The following is an 18,588-nucleotide window of genomic DNA, read 5'->3' on the forward strand; positions in this document are numbered from 1 at the left end:
GGGCTGCCATTTATGGGGCTGCACAGAGTCAGACACGACTGAAGTGACTTAGCAGCAGCAGCAGCAGCAGCAGAACTCCTAGAGGCTTTTTGCTTTCTGATCCTTTCCAGATCCCAGATGAAATGGACAACACCCACCTCTGCTCCTTTCCTGTTCTTTTCTTCCTAGCCTTTAAAACTCACTAGAACCTGTGAGTGAATGACCCAAGCTGACTTTTAAAAAATGTAAATGATTTCAAGTAGAAGGGTGGAGGCCTAGAAAGGAAACAGCAGCCTCCAGAATTTTCCAAAGATATAAACCTTGAATGGGGATCTGAGGACACTTGACCAGCCCAGTCTTTTAAGGGATTTGTTGTTGTTGTTCAGTTGCTAAGTTGGGTCTGACTCTCTGTGACCCCATGGGCTGTAGCACTCCAGGCTTCTCTGTCCTTCACTATCTCCTGAAGTTTGTCCAAATTCATGTCCATTGAGTCGGTGATGCTATCTAACCATCTCATCCTCTGCGGCCCTCTTCTCCTTTTGCCTTAAAGGATTAATTCTGCCCTAGCTGGGCCACTATCCAAAAATGTGACCACATGAGGGTCCTCCTGGGCTTCCTGAGTCAGAAACATGAACAGCCTCACAGGACTCCACCCCTGGTTTAATGCTCAGCCATTCATCTTGGAATTCTTAATCATTTACCTTTGAACTTGTGTTTTGTACATGGAGTCCCACAGGACAGTGGGCACGTTGGGGAGATACACGCAGTATACGTGCCCACTGCGCCTTGCCGCCACGTCTGACCTTGCGTTTCTGGTGTCCCGTGAGCACAGAATCCCAGGGCATTCTTGCTGCGTGGGGTTCAGAGAGCCTCAGAACAAGTACAATAAGCCCCCTGCATACAAAGGAGTTTGGTCGTGTGAGTGCGTTCATTAAGTCCAACTTGCTGGTAAGTCTAATAACGTTAGCCTAGGTATCCAACCAACAGAAAAGGTTATACAGTACTGTACTGTAATAGGTTTTATAATAGTTTTCATACAAATAATGCATTAAAAAACACAAAAATAAAGAAACATTTTTAATCTTACAGTACAGTACCTTGAAAATTACAGCAGTTCTAGCTATATCGCCGCTGGTTTTACACTTGCTTCCAGACATCCTGGGCTTGAAATAAAGACACTGTACTGCTGTCCTCTACACACCACTGCACCAAGAACACAAAGACACAAGCACCTGCAGAGGATGCACGCATGTGACAGTGTGCCCCAGACACGGGAACCAACTCACGTGACTGGACATGTGAACGCACGTTCGCATCTTTGAAAGTTCATAATGTGAAGGTTCGTAGGTAGGGGGCTTACTGCACAGGTAAAGGGGTTATACCGACGACATAGCAGCCCCTGAGGCCAGGCTCCCTGCTGGCCAGGAACCAGAGCTTGGTTCAAAGCTGACAGAAAGCCGTGCATTCCGAGAAATACCAACAACCAAAGGATCCTGAGACGGCCTGTCCTTTCCGATTTCTGCTACCTCCTGCGTTAGACACCCACTTACACCGCAAATGGAGACACGGGAGGAAAGCAAGGACAGCCAGGCATAGTTTCTTTTCCTTTTCAGCCTTCCCTTATCATTACCAAGCCAAAAGTGGAGTGTGTTGATAGAATGTGTGTGTCAAGAAGTGAAATAGAAACAGTTTGAATCAGTTCCGTGCCCTCTTTCTACTGCCCTGATAAGAATACAATACCTGTGCACACACGGGGTTTGCGATAAGAATCTTTGTCACTTTGATGACGCAACATATGAGTTAAAGGCCTGTCTATTTACATTGGGCACTGCCCAATGTAAAGGCATCACCGACTCAGCGGACACGAGTTTGAGCAGACTCCAGGAGATGGTGAAGGACAGGGAAGCCTGGCGTGCTGCAGTCTACGGGATCGCAGGGAGTCGGACACGACTGAGCGACTGAACAGCAATGTAAAATGAATGCTACAATTCATGCAAATCATTCAAAATTTTGACTTTACTTACAATGTCATTAAAAAGCAAGTTAAAAAATAACCCGTCATGACAAGTCAAGAAAGAGGGCACAGAAGAAAGGAAAAGGCTTTATACTTTAGTGCCTTTAATGGTCCTTTTTTTCCCGATTTTTGAACTAAGGTCCTGGATGAGAGTTTGAGACACGGTCTCATGCTGATGAGTCCTTCCTAAAATATTAACCCAGTGAACATTTACTGAACTCCCACTGTCTGCCCAGCTGTGTGCTGGTTGCCAGGAGCAGAAAGTCAATACTGTGAATGTAATTTCCATCCTCCAGTAGTGGGGTGCAATAGCATTCTGCAACCAGGTTTTGGGACATCGCTTTTCGAATATGAGAACTCTCATGTATGTCTATGAAAGGGGCTTCTGAGAGAGAAGTCTCTTTACAATATTACAAGAAACTTGGGCCTTCACCTATCAAATATACTTCAGAGATCAGCTACCACCCTCCTCGATCAGCCAGAAGAGGTGATACTTTCTATTAAACTTTTGGAATCAGTTCCAGGCCTCAAACAAACCGACACACACAGCTCACTTCTGTCCTTTGTTCTTTCCTCTTCTGCGTCTTTTATTTTTATTTATTAATTATTAAAAAAATATTTTTTTAAATGTGGATCAGTTTTAAAGTCTTTTTTAAATCTGTTATAATATTGCTTCTGTTTTATGTTTTGGATTTTTGGTCCCGAGACATGTGGGGTCTTAGCTCCCCGACTAGGGATTGAATCTGCACCCCCTACACTGAACAGCAAAGTCTTAACCACTGGACCACCCGGATGTCCCCCTTCTGAGCGTTTTAAACACAATAGAATTTGTCAGTACATGACATAAGCTGATATTTAAAAAAAACATAATGAAACAAAGCTGAAAGGCAGGCACTGTTTTATGGTCTTTGGTTACTTTTGTCAGATGGAAAAACACATTTTTCACTTATGTTGAAGTTAGGCTGATAAAACATCTTTCAAAGGCCCATGTTTAAAAAGAAGAGGAGGAATCTGTACGTCAGGACGAGGGTGAGAACCACTGCGGGTTACCTACCCCCACTACCTTCAGGGAGGGTTTGAGAACACTACTCTGGATCTAAGCAGATCAGGGACCTGGTCGAGCAACTTCCCATAACATTTCCCGAGCCTCTGTAATCTCTTCAGGTCTTGAATTCTTGGTATTTGCCAGCAAAGCTCCTTAAGCCTTTAAGAAGGGCCATCTGCGCACCCACCCCTCCCCCAGGGAGTGGGGCAGAAGTTCTGGAATATAACTGGCTCCTCCTCGCAGACCTTTGGGGAGGGGAATCGCCCAGCTGGAGGGGCATCCAGAGGTGGGGCTGGCCTGCTGGGTAACCTCAACGACCTGAACCCAGGTTAGGACCCAGAGACCATCTCCTCTGTTTACATGGCAGGAGACTGAGGCTTAGTGAGGTCATGGAACGGAAGCAGCTCAGGAGAAAGCAGAGCCCAGATTCCAGGCTGCACTTTCCCGATCCTTCTCTGAGCTCCAGCTGTGGCCTAGGGGAGCACCGCTTCCTGCCTCCTCCGCAGTCTGCTCTCAGCTCTTCTCTGCTCTCCTCCTGGGAGTAAGCATCGTCTCCTCCACAACTGGATGCCCGGAGGTCAGGGCTGGGTCTTTATTATTTCTCAGGACCAAGGCTCACCCCCCGAACCCCTGGCTCCCCTCCTCCCCATCAGCTCTGCCCTCTGCCTGTGCCATCTTGGAAGTATAAACCTTATGGACCCAAGAACCACAAGCCATCCCAGGGGGGAAACATATGAGAAGCAAGGTCAATGGCCAAAGGAATTAACAGAGAGAGGGCTCAGTCCTGCACTCAGGTCCCTTCTGTCCACTTCTCCCCAGTCTCCCTCCTTGACTAGTGGCCTAAAACAACCCTACAAACAGCTAGACCTCCTTCCCCATCCCTGGGTGAACCACTGACGCCTGGCCCTCGGGGTTCAGCAAAGGTGGTGAGGAACTATATCCCAAACCCAGGCACAGCACTGGACACGGGGTCACCCTGCCACTCACAAGTGAATTTACAAGAAGCCACAAAGGAGGGACATTTCCCGTGGCTGCTTAAACATAGGGCAGGGCCTGCCATCCTCCTCGGCCACCAGGCTCAAGAGTCACTCAAAGAGAAGGGCGTCCTCCACTGCCAACTACTCAGGAGAACCAGGCTGAGCAATCTCCTAGAGAGAGACATATCTGGGCAGCTGGCCTGGGACACACCCAGGGGAAGACAGTGACAGAAGGATCCCCTGCACGTGTAGCTCTCCAATATCAGCGTGTATCACATTCACTCTGTGATGCCTGCTGTAGCCTCCTGATTCAGCAGCCCATGTACCCCTCGCTGCCATACCACATGCAGAATCAATTTCCCACTAGCCTTGACCCAAAGCTCAGGAAATTAAACCAGTTGCAAAAAATCAACCATATGATGGATTCCATGGCCAAGCAGAGACACCTGGTGAGATGGTGAGCATCTGAACCTCCGCCTCTGGTCCTCCCCGAGTATGGGATATTCCCGGTCCCAGTACTGGTATTGAAAGGGCCCTGTCGTCTTTGGATGCAACAATTTTCTAGCTTTATTATAGTGGGAGGGCCCTTTCTTCAAAGGAAGTCCTACCCGGAAGCCCGCCTGTAATCAGATCAGCCCGGGGCTGGGGTGCGTGACCCCAGGGCCTGCCTGTGGGGCTGCAGCTCCTGCACAAGCTCCCAGGAGCACAAGGTGAAAGAGACACGTCCACTCCTCACTGAGTCACTCACTCACTCCCTGACACAGCCTCTCGGAGCACCTACCAAGTTCCAGGTGAGATGAGCCGGCAGGTAACAGAACCCAGGCGGGGCCACTCCTCAACAAAGCTCTCTGTGTGGTCGGATGCTGGCAAGAGAGGGTCAGACGGTACGAAGTGCTAGGAAGGAAACAGACCAGGGCGATGTGACTGAGGCCAGGAGGTGGCTGCTTTAGATAAAGGGTCACTTCCTCTCTGAGGATGTGAAATGTGAGTCGAGATCAGAATTGTAACCTGGAAAGATGCCGATCTCGACCAAAGACGAGGGAACAGCCCAGAGAGGTGAAGGGACTTTCCCCGGTCACACAGCAGGTAGGAAGCTGAGCTGGGCTGAACCCGGTTCTCCTCTCAATGCTTCCTAAGCAGCTACTATGAGCCAAGAAGCCTCGGTGACAGGTGACATCCAGGGGCCACAAAGAAAAACCACACCCCAGTGTCTGGGGCTGTCAGGACTCTAGACACCCTCCCGGGGTTCCTTGGCAGGTCCAGCGTGGGGCAGGAGCCCCCGTGACCAGAGGAGAGAAACTTGAAGCTGGTGAACTGACTCATTGGAAAAGACCCTGATGCTGGGAAAGATTGAAGGCAGGAGGAGACGGGGACGACAGAGGATGAGACAGTTGGATGGCATCACCGACTCAATGGACATGAGTTTGAGTAAACTCCAGGAGTTGGTGATGGACAGGGAGGCCTGGCGTGCTGCAGTCCATGGGGTCACAAAGAGTCAGACACGACTGAGCAACTGAACTCAGCTGGACTGAAAGGAGGCTGGTGACTTAGGACAGAGAGCTCCCTCCTCTGCCACCTCCCTGGCCTGAGCTGTGGAAGGTGCCCTGGCCGCGCCCAGGGGTCACACGAGAAAAGCCAGCCGGTGGGTATGAAGGTCCCGGCCTGCCTGGAGAAGGCTCTCTGCAGAGCCCAGCTGCTCCAGGGCTACGAGGTGAAGACCCATCGAGCCAGCTGTCCTTGGTTACTGCTGAAGTGTCCACACCTAAGGGCCTGCCCTACAAACCTCACACTCCAGGGGATCAAGGCCGGCGCCAGGCACGCACTCTCATCTCTGGAACACGCAGGGAAGCAATGAGAAGATAGATTCTTCCACTGCCCGCAGAGCGGGCCCCTGAGGGTCGCTCAGTCGTGTCCAACCCTTTGAGACCCCACGAACTGTAGCCCTCCAGGCTCCTCTGTCCATGGGATTCTCCAGGCAAGAATACTAGAGTGGGTTGCCATTGCCTTCTCCAGGGGGATCTTCCTGACCTGGATCAAACCTGGGTCTCCTGCAGGCACTCCCCAAATCCTCGACTAGAACTGTGGCCCTGGCCCTCAGCCTGTGCCGTCAGAGCCTGCCTGCTGCCAAAGCACTCTCCCAGGACTCAGCCCACTTAAGCAGCCAGCCGCCTCGAGAGGTGGGCAGGACAGCAGTCATTAGACCCAAAGCAGTGGAGTCCCAGGATGACAGGAGTGGGGGAGATGTCACTGGTTCAAACTTAGGTCTCGAAGGTCACCTCTAATGCAGCTGCCCACAGCTGCCCACAGCCCCGGTCTCTCCCCACATGTCCACCTACCCGAGACGTGTCCCCAAGAGTCCAGGATCTGGAGGGCTCTTGCGGTTTTTCCAGAAGCTCTTCCTTCTCCAACTCTTTGCAACCCCATGAACTGTAGCCTGCCTCTGTTCATGGGATCCTCCAGGCAAGAATACTGGAGTGGGTAGCCAATCCCTTCTCCAGGGGATCTTCCCGACCTGGGAATTGAACCTGTGTCTCCTGCACTGGCAGGCGGATTCGTTACCACTGAGCCACCAGGGAAGCCTTACCCCTCCACCCTGCCCCACAGCACGCGCCCACACGCAGAGACCACCAGCGCTCACCCCTCGCCCTCGGCACCTGAGACCCAGCTCGAGATGCCTTCCTGAGCCCCTTTCATGTTCTGCAGCCAAGTCACGTGTGTGGACACAGAGTTGGTGAAAACAACGCACCCAGAACCTTCCGCACCTCCTGCCCTTCCACACAAGCCAGCCAGCTGCATGCACAGGAAGGGGCAGGCCCCGCGGGTGACAGGCCCCGCAGGGCCGGGTACCCCCAATACACAGATGTGCCCGCGGACTTGTGGACCACTGCCCAGCAGACAGACGACTCCTGCGCGGAGAACAGTCCAACGCCTGGAGGAGACACGCCAGCGGCCCGCATTGAGTCAATTTTGCCTGGCGTACAGAGCCAAGGACCCTTCCGTGCTAGCTGGGATGGCCCGGGACCTGTCACCTCGGGTCGCGCATAAGAGCTGCCAGGAGTCAGGGTGGACAAAGGGAGTGACGTCTGGAGCAGGGACAGGGTGCACTGAGCTTCCTTCCAAGACACAAAGTGCATACGGGCAATCTCGGGAGAACAGCTGGGGACACCAGCTGGGGACAGGGCAGCCTGCACTGCGTGCCCGCCCCATCCTGCCCCTCCTCTCCAGAATGGGCCGCGGCGCTGGGCCCAGGGCACCCCCCACTCCAGCCCCCTCCCTTGGAGTCCCTAGCGGCCGCCGGGCCCCCTCCCGCGCCCCCGCCGCACTCACCGGCTGCGGGCTCCGCAGCGAGGGCCGCCAGGACCCGGCCGGCTGGGGGCTGCAGGGTTGGCGGGTCAGCACCGCAGCCGCGCTCAGCCCCGAGATCGAGATCGGCACTTCCTGCGGCCGCGCCCCGCCTCCCGAGCGCCCACCCCCGGCCCCTCCAATGCCAGGGCTCCTTCTCCCGCCGCCCCGCCGGCTGCCGGTCTTTGTTTGGGGTTGGTCTTTCTCTCGTTCGGAGAGCGGGGGCGAATCCAGTGGGAATCAGGGCCGCTGGGCGGTGGCCCCGGGGTCCCTGCGAGGAGCGGGTATGGACGGATGGACGGATGGATGGATAGATGTCGGGCGGCCTGCAAGTACCCACTTGGGCGTCCGCCAGGGCTCGTTGGCCCCACCTACCCCGGGTCGGCCCCTAGTGGGGCGGGAAACCGGCAGGGTCCTGGGAGAAGTTGGCCGTAGGGGTGGGGGGTTGCCCAGGGACTCCAAGAACCAGCCCTTCTTGTCACAAAGATCCTCCCTTCCCTCCTGTCCACCCCCCAGAGCCCCCCCAACAAGGACGACCCCATCACTGCCCTAGCCGTCTGGGAGTCTTGTGTGCGGTCAGTTTCCCATTTTCTGGGCCCTGGGAGAGCCAAGATCTCCTCCTGGATTGGAGGAAAAGGAAGAGAAGCAGTAGAGACCGACCCCCCCCCCCCCCAACCTTGTCCCGTCCTGGCCTCGCAGCGGCAGAGCTGCCTAAACTGGATCTAACCGGCAGGGCGAGACAGCTACTGCCATTTCCCCAAGCAGCAAAGGCCAGAACTTATCCAACCCGTGGTCTCTTAAGACTTGACCACAGAGAGCTGGGTTACCCATTTGCCAGACTACTGGGTCAGGGAATACAGTCAGGGGAGAGCTGACAGGCCTCCCAGAACTGTGAGAGGTGGACAGAGGGGAGGTGGGGTGGGGAGTCTCGGAAGGAGATGATGGCCGTAGTCCCCATAGAGGAAGATCTGAAATGGTGGGGGAGTGACTGGGGAAGATGCAAGGGACAGCTCTCTAGAGCTGTGGGGGGGTGGGGGGGGGAAGGGGGTGTGTAGCTGAAGGTGGAGGGGGCGGGTCTCAGAAAAGAGGCCACCGTGGCGCTGGGGGTGAGGGAGCCAGCCCAAGGTCTGGAGGGCCGTGAAGCTGAGTTGCAGGATAAGTGTAGACGGGGCAGAGCGGGCCTGGCTGAAGACAGACCCCAGTCTAAGCAGGAAAGGAGTGGGTGAAAGAAACTGTCCTGGTTGGCGGGGGTCTGCACGGTGCCAGGGGTCACATCACTGGAGTAGGAGGTGGGGGGTGGCAGGTCCTGCAGGGACCCGGCTCCAGGGATGCTGAAGAGGAGGCGGCATTAGACTTGGCGATGAGTACATCTTTGGGGGCTTCTGAGAGAGTCTTTTTGCTGGAGGTGGGGGGGAAGATGAACCACGATCCCTCACCTTTCAGTTCAGTTCAGTTCAGTTGCTCAGTCGTGTCCGACTCTTCGCGACCCCAAGGACCACAGTATGCCAGGCCTCCCTGTCCATCACCAACTCCCAGAGTTTACTCAAACTCATGTCCATTGAATCAGTGATGCCATCTAACCATCTCATCCTCTGTTGTCCCCTTCTCCTGCCTTCAAGCCCTTTAGGGACATCTAGACCCACTCGGGTGAACTACTGCTGCTCTGGAGGCCTCTGAGGCCATCTGGGCTCCAGGGCTTCCTGAGGGCTCAGCTGCTGGGGAAATGGCATCCAGTTCAAGTTCACTGTCTGCCCGGTCTTGTTCTCTGGCTTTCTCACAGTCGTGTCCCCAAGAGTCCCTCCCATTGACGCTGGGCTGTCCATCTCTGTGCACAGTCTGTTTCCCAGAAATCCTGAGACAGAGGGTCAGTGAGAAGGAAAAGGTGGTGGGCTGGGCAAGGGAGAGGCTGTGGACCCCTGGCACTGCACTTGGGGTGAAGGCTGAGCCTGTGGTGGGAGAGAGGACAGGGCAGATGGAATATGAGGGCCTCTCCCTGACCTTCCACGGCCTCTGGGGAGGACCTTGACCTCTGGGGAGCACCTTAACTTCTAGTGAAGTGACACAGATGTGCCAGAGAAGGTAACGGTAAAGAAAAAGCCCTGAGAAATTGGTGGGAGGAGATGTAGAAGGTAGTTTCAAAACGGTGGAGGAGAGAAGAAAGAGGAGGCTTGAGCGGAGAAGAGGCTGTGGGGATAAGGAGCAGGAGACGTGCGTGCTCCTGGAAATTAGTGTTGTTGAAACAGTAATTAGAAAAGAGAGGGCTGGAAAATGTTCCAGAGGGACCTTTTAACAATATGAGAGGACCAGTGACAAATGAACCTCTGGGCCAGGCTGTCCGCTTTCCAGCACTGTCCCTGGCAACATTAACATCGAGAGTAGAGAACCCATGGAAATGTGATATGTAATTTTAAATTTCCCAGTAGCCGCATTAAAAAAAAAAAATGTAAAAAAAGAAACAGGTGAAATGACGTTTCATAATACATCTTATTTAACACAGTATATCTAGAATGTGATGACTTCAGGACGCATCAATATAAAAAGTTATTAAAGAGATATTTTAGATTTTCTTCCTACTGAGTTTCCAACCCTGGTGTGCGCTGTACACTCATAGCACCTCTGAGTTCAGATGCTCCCTTTTCACTGGAGATGTCTGTTCTGCATTTAGATTTCATAAAATTTAAGATCGAGAAAGTAGATTTATAAACCTAAGTTGCTCGACACATACTTATGCTTTCCAAAAACCAGATCGAATGACCAATTTCTCATTTTTACTGATTTATTTTTTGGTCACACTGTGTGGCATGCGGGATGTTAGTTCCCATACCAGGGATTGAACCTGCGTCCCTACAGAGAAATTGCAGTCTTAACCACTGGACTGCCAGGGAAGTCCCTCAAATGGTCAGTTTTTACATTCATTTAGGTTAATTAAATTAATTGAAATAAAACATTTAGTGCTTTAGTTGCACTTAACACATTTCAAGTGTTCGGTAACCACACGTGGCCTGTGTTCCCATACCAGGCTCATGCTTATGAAATCCTAGACTTTAGTCTTTGCTTTGTCCTCACCTACTTTGAAAGAATGGACCCCTGGTCTCCTCCAGGTGCTGCTCCACCAACAAGCGCCTGATCCGTTCCATTCTGTTTCACAGGACACACTTGGAGAAGATGGCAGAGTGGCTGAGGATCCAGCCCCTGTGGGGAAGGGAACTGGGCGTGGCTTGGACCACTTTGGTGAGGAGAGGTAAGTGAGATGTGAGCTGGACATATTTCATTCCCATCCTCCTCCCGTGTTCATGTGAAGAAGGCCATGGTTTCCTGGTCAAGCCGGCTCCTCCGAAGACTCTCCTTATGCAGGCCAGGACCCCCCTGTCTTAGCTCCCCACACCGGCCCCCCGAGCTCTGAGCACTGAGTCACAGGCGCTTGGGCTTGGCTGCTGGGTCCTGGCCTTGGCTCCTGCATCTGAAAAATGGGAAGAATAGTCCTTCATTTGGGCTTCCCTGGTGGCTCAGTGGTAAAGAGTCTGCCTGCAATGCAGGAGACACGGGTTCAATCCCTGGGTTTGGAAGATCCCCTGGAGAAGGGAATGGCTACCCACTCCATGGGAAATCCCATGAACAGAAGAGCTTGGTGGGCTACAGTCCACAAGTTTGCAAAGAGTCAGAAACGACTGAGCGACTGACTAGACAATCACAACAAAGTCCTTCATTTGGGGAGAAAAACCAGTAGGGGCTGGTGAAACCCCCAACAGGAAGCTACAGTGAAGGAGGAGTTTTAGTCCCAGATTGGAGTCCTGCGTTCCTCATCCTGGGCTTTCCCAACGGTGCTAGTGGTAAAGAGTCTGCCTGCCAATGGAGGAGACACAAGAGACGTGGTAAAGAATGCTCCTGCCAATGGAGGAGACACAAGAGACGTGGGTTTGATCCCTGGGTTGGGAAGATCCCCTGGAGGAGGGCATGGCAATCCACTCCAGTATTCTTGCCTGGCGAATCCCATGGACAGAGGAGCCTGGTGGGCTACAGTCCATAGGATTGCAAAGATTTGGACACAACTGAAGTGCCTTAGCACGCGCACACCTTGTCCAGGCCTGCCCTGCGTTCTCTGCCCCTGGCTGGAGACTGGCAGCTTCTGCTTCCAGTTGGCACTCGGCACTGTTTGCTGCCTTATGTCTGAGCGAGACCGATCACGGGGTGCTGGAGGGTGGGAGTTGTTGAAACTCCTTTAGAGATGTAAAATAATAATGCCATTTAGACGTCTTTCCTTAGATCTAAAATGACCGTCACCTATTGCTTGGAGGTGCAGGGTAGATCTTGTGGGGTCCCCTTCATGCCAGCATGGGGCTTGATATCCGTGTTTCCTGGCAATGATATCTATGTCCACTCCTAGAGATGGAGTCACAGAAAATACCTTATTATTTGGGTGGATGCTTACGCACACACACTAAAGAGCATGATCTGATGTTATTGGCATCCCCACCCCCAGGACATTTGGTGTATCAGCCTAGCGTTCAGGTTGGACCCTTAACCGTCACAGGTCAGGAAATGTAAAACCTGGCTTTCTCCATCCTCCAGGACAAGCCTGTCTTCCCAAACAATTTGCAGTCAGCACCCAGGAGGGTTGCAAGGAAATGAAGTTTCCCTTGACAACCTCTCCTCCTGCTCCCTGACATGCCTGCTTGTTAAACCGCGGTCCTGATGTGGTCCCGATAAGAACTCTTTGTAGACTCTGCGAGCCCTTTTCAGGAAAAATGGCCATGTTCCTGCAGGTGGACTCAACCAGGTGGAAAGCACTCCCCTCTTGTGTACAGCCTTTAGCTTGTGTGACAGCCTGGCCCCTCATCTTTATTTAAAATCAGGAGAAACTCTTAAGACTCTTTCTACCCCCAGGGTGAGGGAACTGGTCTTGGTTTCTTCACGTGACAAATAGCATTAAGTAGCCTCTGGTGAGCCTCTTCCAAAGGGACAGGAGAATGACAAGATATTAAATATTGATCAGCTTGGCTTCAGCCTGCGTTTAACTGTGAGCTTAATGACCAAGCTACTCTTTTTTGCAACAACTCCTGGGGCTTAATAGGAGGTGGTAACAAAATGATTGTGGCACCAAACCTCACGATCTCAAGGATGATTCCCAGGACAGAAATGTTCCACCAGGAGTAGGAGTTTTTCAGCGGTTGCGAGGCACACTTCCAATGACGCCAAGAACATTAATTGCACTAATGAGTACTTGAAATAATTATTGATTTTCATTAACAGTGTCAGAAGCATTGCTTAGACTGCTTGCCATGCTCTTGGCATTCTTCACGAAGGGCTTTACTGCCTGCTTCTTTTCCAGAAGAATATTATTTAAGGCAAAACACAGAAAAACGTGTCTAGGGTTCAGAAAACATAAGGACTGACAGCTGAGCAAATAATACCAGTGACATGCGAAGTGACACGGACTATTTGCAGCTGGATGTTTTTAGTATGCATAGCACATGATGCTAACCCTCTTTCCTCCTTATTTAGAAGTTCTCCAGAGCTTGCTTTTATAATGGGGACATAGGATCTCCCGGCGTCAAAGGCCATATGCCAGGGAGGAGGAGAAACCTTTGGATAAACATGACAAATATTCCCGGAGCATTTATGTCATTTAAGATTAATCTTTTTGGAAAAGATTTTTTAATATTTTTAAAATTATAACATCTATGTATGCTGATGGTAAAAATTCAATTAATATAAGATAATAAAGAAAGCAAAATCACTTGAAATCTTAGCCATCAGAGGGAATCACTGGATTATTATGTCAGTACCCTTTCCGTAGTGTGTGTGTGTGTTTGTGTGCATGTGCATGTGTGCACACTTGTGTGTGTGTGATTGTAACCTGATTTATTTCTCTTTCTTCTTCTTTTTAAAAAAATATTTATTATGTATGTGGCTCTGCTGGGTCTTAGTTGCAGCCCTTGGGATCTAGTTCCCTGACCAGGAACCAAACCTGGGCTCCCTGCACTAGAGCATAGAGGCTTAGCCACTGGACCACCAGGGAAATCCTTGTTTCTTTTTAAAAATATGTTCTAGTCACTGTTTTATGTCAGTGACATTAAGAATATATTACATCACCTTTGATGTAATATATGAATATACCACAATTTACTTAACCAGTCTTCTATTGATGAATATTTAGAGTGTTTTTAATTAAAAATTTCACAGTGTGGTTATGAAACATTTTTTCATATATATTTTGGCCTGCTGCTGCTAAGTCACTTCAGTCGTGTCCGACTCTGTGCGACCCCACAGACGGCAGCCCACCAGGCTCCTCTGTCCCTGGGATTCTCCAGGCAAGAACACTGGAGTGGGTTGCCATTTCCTTCTCCAATGCATGCATGCATGCTAAGTCTCTTCAGTCATGTCTGACTCTGTGTGACCCTATGGACAGCAGCCCACCAGGCTCCTCCGTCCACAGGATTCTCTATGCAAGAATACTGGAGTGGGTTGCCATTTCCTTCCCCAATATTTTGGCCTACTTATTCAATTATTTCTTCATAACAGATTTCTAGAAATGGAATTGAAGAAAATACCAGTTTTTGTGAATATATGTGTATTGAATGTGAGGCTTCCCAGGTATCGCTAGTGGTAAAGAATTAGCTGGTCAATGCAGGAGATGCAAGAGATGTGGGCTCAATCCCTGGGTTGGGGAGATCCCCTGGAGTAGGAAGTGGCAACCCGCTCCAGTATTCTTGCCTGGGAAATCCCATGGACAGAGGAACCTGGCAGGCTACAGTTCATGGGGTCACAAAGAGATGGACATGACTGAGTGACCAAGCACACATGTACTGAATATATATATAATATATATAATATAATCCATGGAAAATGTTAGAAGAATATCTTTAAACTTAATATAGTCACTACTTTTTGAGAGGAGATTGGCATTGGGGATGTAATCAAAGAGGAATTGACCAAATCCATAATGTTTTTGTTTTCACAAGAAGAAAATATCTGTGTAACTTTACATTGCTAAAAATTAAAGACAACAGCAACAAACAGGGCAAGATAAAGTAGTTATCAGCTGAAAATCACACATCATTGGAAATAAAACTGTTCATTTTCTTCTATTGAAAAAAAATGTCTTCTACTGAAAAAAAATAAAGGTTTAAAAAAAAGAAGAGTAGAAATGGGATATATAAATTATAAACTGTTAAAAGAGAGAAGGGAAACACAGCAACTAAAACGTGACTAATACAACAAAAGCAAGAAATGAAAAAAAGAAAAGAAACAATAGGAAAGCCCTGTGAATAGAAAATACAAGTTTATGGGCCAAATACATCTTTGTATTCCAGTGCTCACAATTTGTGTGCTTTGGTTAAAGTGTCCGTTAAAAGGTTGTGCCTCTCATATTGGGTAACAAAACAAAATCCAGCTATATGTTGTTTAAATGGGGATACAAAAGTATAAGACAGAAAGTTGCAAAGTGAAGAAATGGAAACGCTCACCATGGGAAATAGGTGTGCCATTATTAACATAAGATAGAATGGAATCTGAAGCCAAAAGAATTAGTGGTCCGAGAAGAGGGTTTTGTTCTGCTTTGGTCTTCTGTACTCATAAATCTTTGTGCACAGTTTCAAAATGTATAAGGTAAAAATGACATAAAGGGAGCATTTTGACTTAGAGATTTTACATTCTTTTTTTAATTAAAAAACTTAAATTGAAGTGTAGTTGATGCATATTATATAAGTTACAGGTATAATACAGTGATTCACAGTGTTTAAAGGCTATACTCCATTTATACTTATTATAAAATATTGGCTATATTCCCCATGTTATGCAGTATTTCCTCGTGACTTATTTTCTACATAATAGTTTGTGCCTCTTAATCCCCTACCCCTCTGTTGCCCCTCCCCTTCCCCCTCCCCACTGGTAACCACTAGTTTGTTCTCTATATCTGTGAGTCTGCCTTTTTTGTGTTATATTCACTAGTCTGTTGTAGTTTTTAAATTCCACATATCAATAACATTGTACAGTATTTGTCTTTTTCCTTCTGATTTATTTCACTTAGCATAATGCCCTACAAGTCCACCCATGATGCTGACTTGGAGACAAAATTTCATTCTTTTTTTATGTCTGAATAGTATTCCATTATATATAAGATTTGACCCTAGGTGCCAAAATGGGGTTGGGGACCACTGACTTAGTATAATCATCTCTAGGACCATACAATTTTTGAAAATGGCATTAATCTTGTACTTTTAATTACTTCATGCCCATTGGAAAATACATTAATCCCTTGATTATCTGGCCCAGCACTTAGAAAAAGAATCATGGATGATACAAAGAGGCTTGTCCTTCATTTAATGCTTTGCTGGTGCTGTCTTGAAATTCTCTGTAATTTTCTAACAAGAGGCCCCCATTTTCATTTTGCATCACTGATCCTGAACATGGGCTTCTGTTCGGCAGAGCTGGGCCCTGGATATTTCTGCAAACTATTCATTTCCCACTCAAGTTAAAGATGCAGGTTTGTGGAATCACACTGATCCCAAAGAAAGTACCATCGTATGTCTTCAGACTAATCTTTTTTCTGCAGGGTTTGGGGGGGCATTGAATTGAGGGGAAATAAAAGGAACGGAGTCACGTCGTTGATTTTCTTTCATGAGCTGCTTCCCCTCCCCCTCCTACCCCCTCCTTTACTCATCCCCTCCCCACATCCAGCCACATCACAGCCTACAGTCAGGATGTACACAAAGCTTGCTCTTTCCTCTCACATCTGCACAAGGCTCTCGCCATCCTGTCTGCTCAGGAAGCTCCTACTCGGTCTTCAAGGTTGTTTGCATTCTCACCTCCTTCAGGAAGCCCTCCTTGACCTCTCCAGGTAGAACTACATGTCCTGTCTTCTTGATCTGAGGTCTCCAGTAAGAACTGAGTCAGGGAGCTAGAATTCTTTTCTTTACACCTCTTTCCTGGTAAACTGAAGGTTTCCAACCTTTGTGTATGTGTGTGTTTCCTCATTGGTGTGTGTGTGGCACCCTGTGGCATTAAAATACTAAAAACACATTAAACAAGTCGAGAATAATTATAGCACAGTCACTGCTGCAGTGTAACTGGGTCCCACAGCTACTATAAAAGCTCCCACTCTATCTATCACTTGGTCCCCGTTAATACCGGTTTGCTGCTCTGAATATGAGCTCTTGTATATTTTAAACATTATGGTTTCTTATGTTCCAATAAACACCATGCTGGCTAGAGTTTACAGCTCCCACCTTCTCAGAGCTGGCCTGCTCCTCCCTCCACTGTCGTGGGACTTTTTGGGTCTGTGTCCCATTTGAAAGACATCATTAACATGCGAATCCCATGGGAGCAGAAACATCTGCTAGACACTGACTGTTAAATTGTCAGCCCATCATGACCTTCCAGCTCAGAGGCAAGATTGCTTACTGCATCAGGGCGCTCAGATGAAGAGACAGAAGGGGACCAGTGGCCGGCCCCATCTGTCCACCAGGCTACATTGGCCCAGAGGGGGCCCCTTTTCCTAGTTTGTGTAAAAGGTGCCATTTGGACTAATGGGTGCTCTAGCTCAGGACACCCCAGGGTGCTACAGTCGGTCAGCTGGAAATTGCTGGAGAGTGAGGACTGGGTTCCATTCATCTTTATTTCTCTAGCTCGGAGCACAGCCGGACAGTAATAGACCTCGATACCTGTGGGATAAATTATGAAACCAGCCAGAGGCTCTGCTGACAGCATAGATCATGACTTGGGCCCAATCTAAAATGTGGTTAATGTAAATTTCCCAGATCCGGTCTGCTGGGGGCAGTGGCTCTTAAGCCTGTTGGATACACTCAGGTGATGCGGTAAGCTTCAGCAGCACAGCCCTGGGCAGACTTTGCAAAGATGTCTTTGGGGAGTCTGTGGCTGGGGTCTGGCCCTGGTCCCCTGCTGGGGGACCCGGCAGGGGTTAGGGCTCTTTTGTGATGCTCTCTGCTGCTCTGCTCCCTGGCTGGCCTGGGAGTCTGTCTGCCAGTCTGCTGTGGGGCCGCTGAGGCTGTTTGTGCGGCTGAGTCAATTCTGGGGGTTCATGTGGAGACTCCAGGGGCGGTGTGCTTGCTCCTGCACACCTGGTGGACTCGTGGCCGGGATTCTTGGTTTTCATCCAGGCTACCCAGGTCCAATTCCTGGATAAGAAACTAAGCTCTCTCTTCAAGACTGCTCACTGCTGTCCTTCCGAGAACACTTCGATATGCGGTGCTGGTTCTGAGGATTATCTGCGTGCTTCAGGGTCCCAGAGCTTGGAGTGCCTGGGGTAGGCAGGGAGGATAATGGGGGTAAGAGAGTGAATTATTGAGCAAATATAAGCTTGAAGAGAGAGTGAGGAGAATGAGGCGGGAGAGCCATGGAAAGGTGTCATAGCCATGGTGGTCCTTGATCATCATAAAGGCACCAGGGATTTGTTCTCGGATCCTTACAACCTAAAGGAGTCCCCTCCCCCACCCCAATCTCTTCTCTGTCCTTTTCTTTTCTAGCCCTTATTATAAGTTATAACAGTCTATGCATTTGTGTGTTTTTCCTTGTTTAGTGTCTGTGCAGACCATTAGATGCCAAGGTCCATGAAAGCAGGGGACATACAGGTTGTTTGCTCCAAGACCCAGCAATGTCTGGCTACGTACAGCAGACTCTCAACACATGTTTGATGAGAGAATGAACGAGGATTTATGTTTGTTTTAAATATTCATGAGTCAGGTTTGGACAGTAATATGAACTGAAATGCCATTGCCCGTGGAAGAGCTGCAGCTTGTCTCTGTGAGTACCCATCGTCCCGTGCATGCTGATTTTATTAAGATTTTTTTTTAATGTGGATCAGTTTTAAAGTCTTTATTGAATTTGTTACAACATTGCTTCCAGCAAAACGTGCTTCCTTTTTTATGTTTTGAATTTTTGGCCTGGAGGCCAAATGTGAAATCTTAGCTCCCCAGCCAAGGATGGAGCCCGCATTGGAAGGCGGAGTTTCGACCACTGGACTGCCAGGGAAGTCCCTGACGCATCTTTAAATCAATTACAATTATAAGCCCATTTTTGGGGGATCATCAATGACTCTTTTATAAGTGCTGAGCCAGATAACCAAGGGATTAATGTATTTTCCAGTGGATGTGAATTCATTAAAGGTACAAGATTATTTTAGATTTTATGGTTCCTCCTATTTATATCATTGTATAATTAAGGATCCCATCCTAGACACAGTGATTTGTAGTGTATCTCACTTTCATGTAGAA

The 18,588-nt window shown here is 49.2% G+C and overlaps 1 protein-coding gene and 1 long non-coding RNA gene across 5 annotated transcripts in view; one reads left to right on the top strand and one right to left on the bottom strand.

Moving 5' to 3' along the window:
• TSPAN11 (tetraspanin 11) overlaps positions 1-7,696 on the bottom strand; it is a 65,521-nt gene extending 57,825 nt beyond the window's left edge. The window contains exons 1-2 of one of the 4 annotated variants that reach the window (XM_043440229.1): positions 7,343-7,696; positions 4,797-4,909 (exon numbers count right to left, since the gene is read on the bottom strand). The gene's annotated coding sequence lies outside the window, so the exon portion shown is untranslated. The remainder of the gene's footprint in view (positions 1-4,796; positions 4,910-7,342) is intronic. The other 3 variants (XM_043440231.1, XM_043440232.1, XM_043440230.1) reach the window with 3 other exon arrangements.
• LOC122423306 overlaps positions 7,581-18,588 on the top strand; it is a 39,127-nt gene continuing 28,119 nt past the window's right edge. The window contains exons 1-2 of the long non-coding RNA XR_006264124.1: positions 7,581-7,641; positions 10,507-10,598. This is a non-coding gene — a long non-coding RNA (uncharacterized LOC122423306). The remainder of the gene's footprint in view (positions 7,642-10,506; positions 10,599-18,588) is intronic.

Source organism: Cervus canadensis, chromosome 21, assembly GCF_019320065.1.
Source record: "Cervus canadensis isolate Bull #8, Minnesota chromosome 21, ASM1932006v1, whole genome shotgun sequence".
NCBI classification, from domain to species: domain Eukaryota; kingdom Metazoa; phylum Chordata; class Mammalia; order Artiodactyla; family Cervidae; genus Cervus; species Cervus canadensis.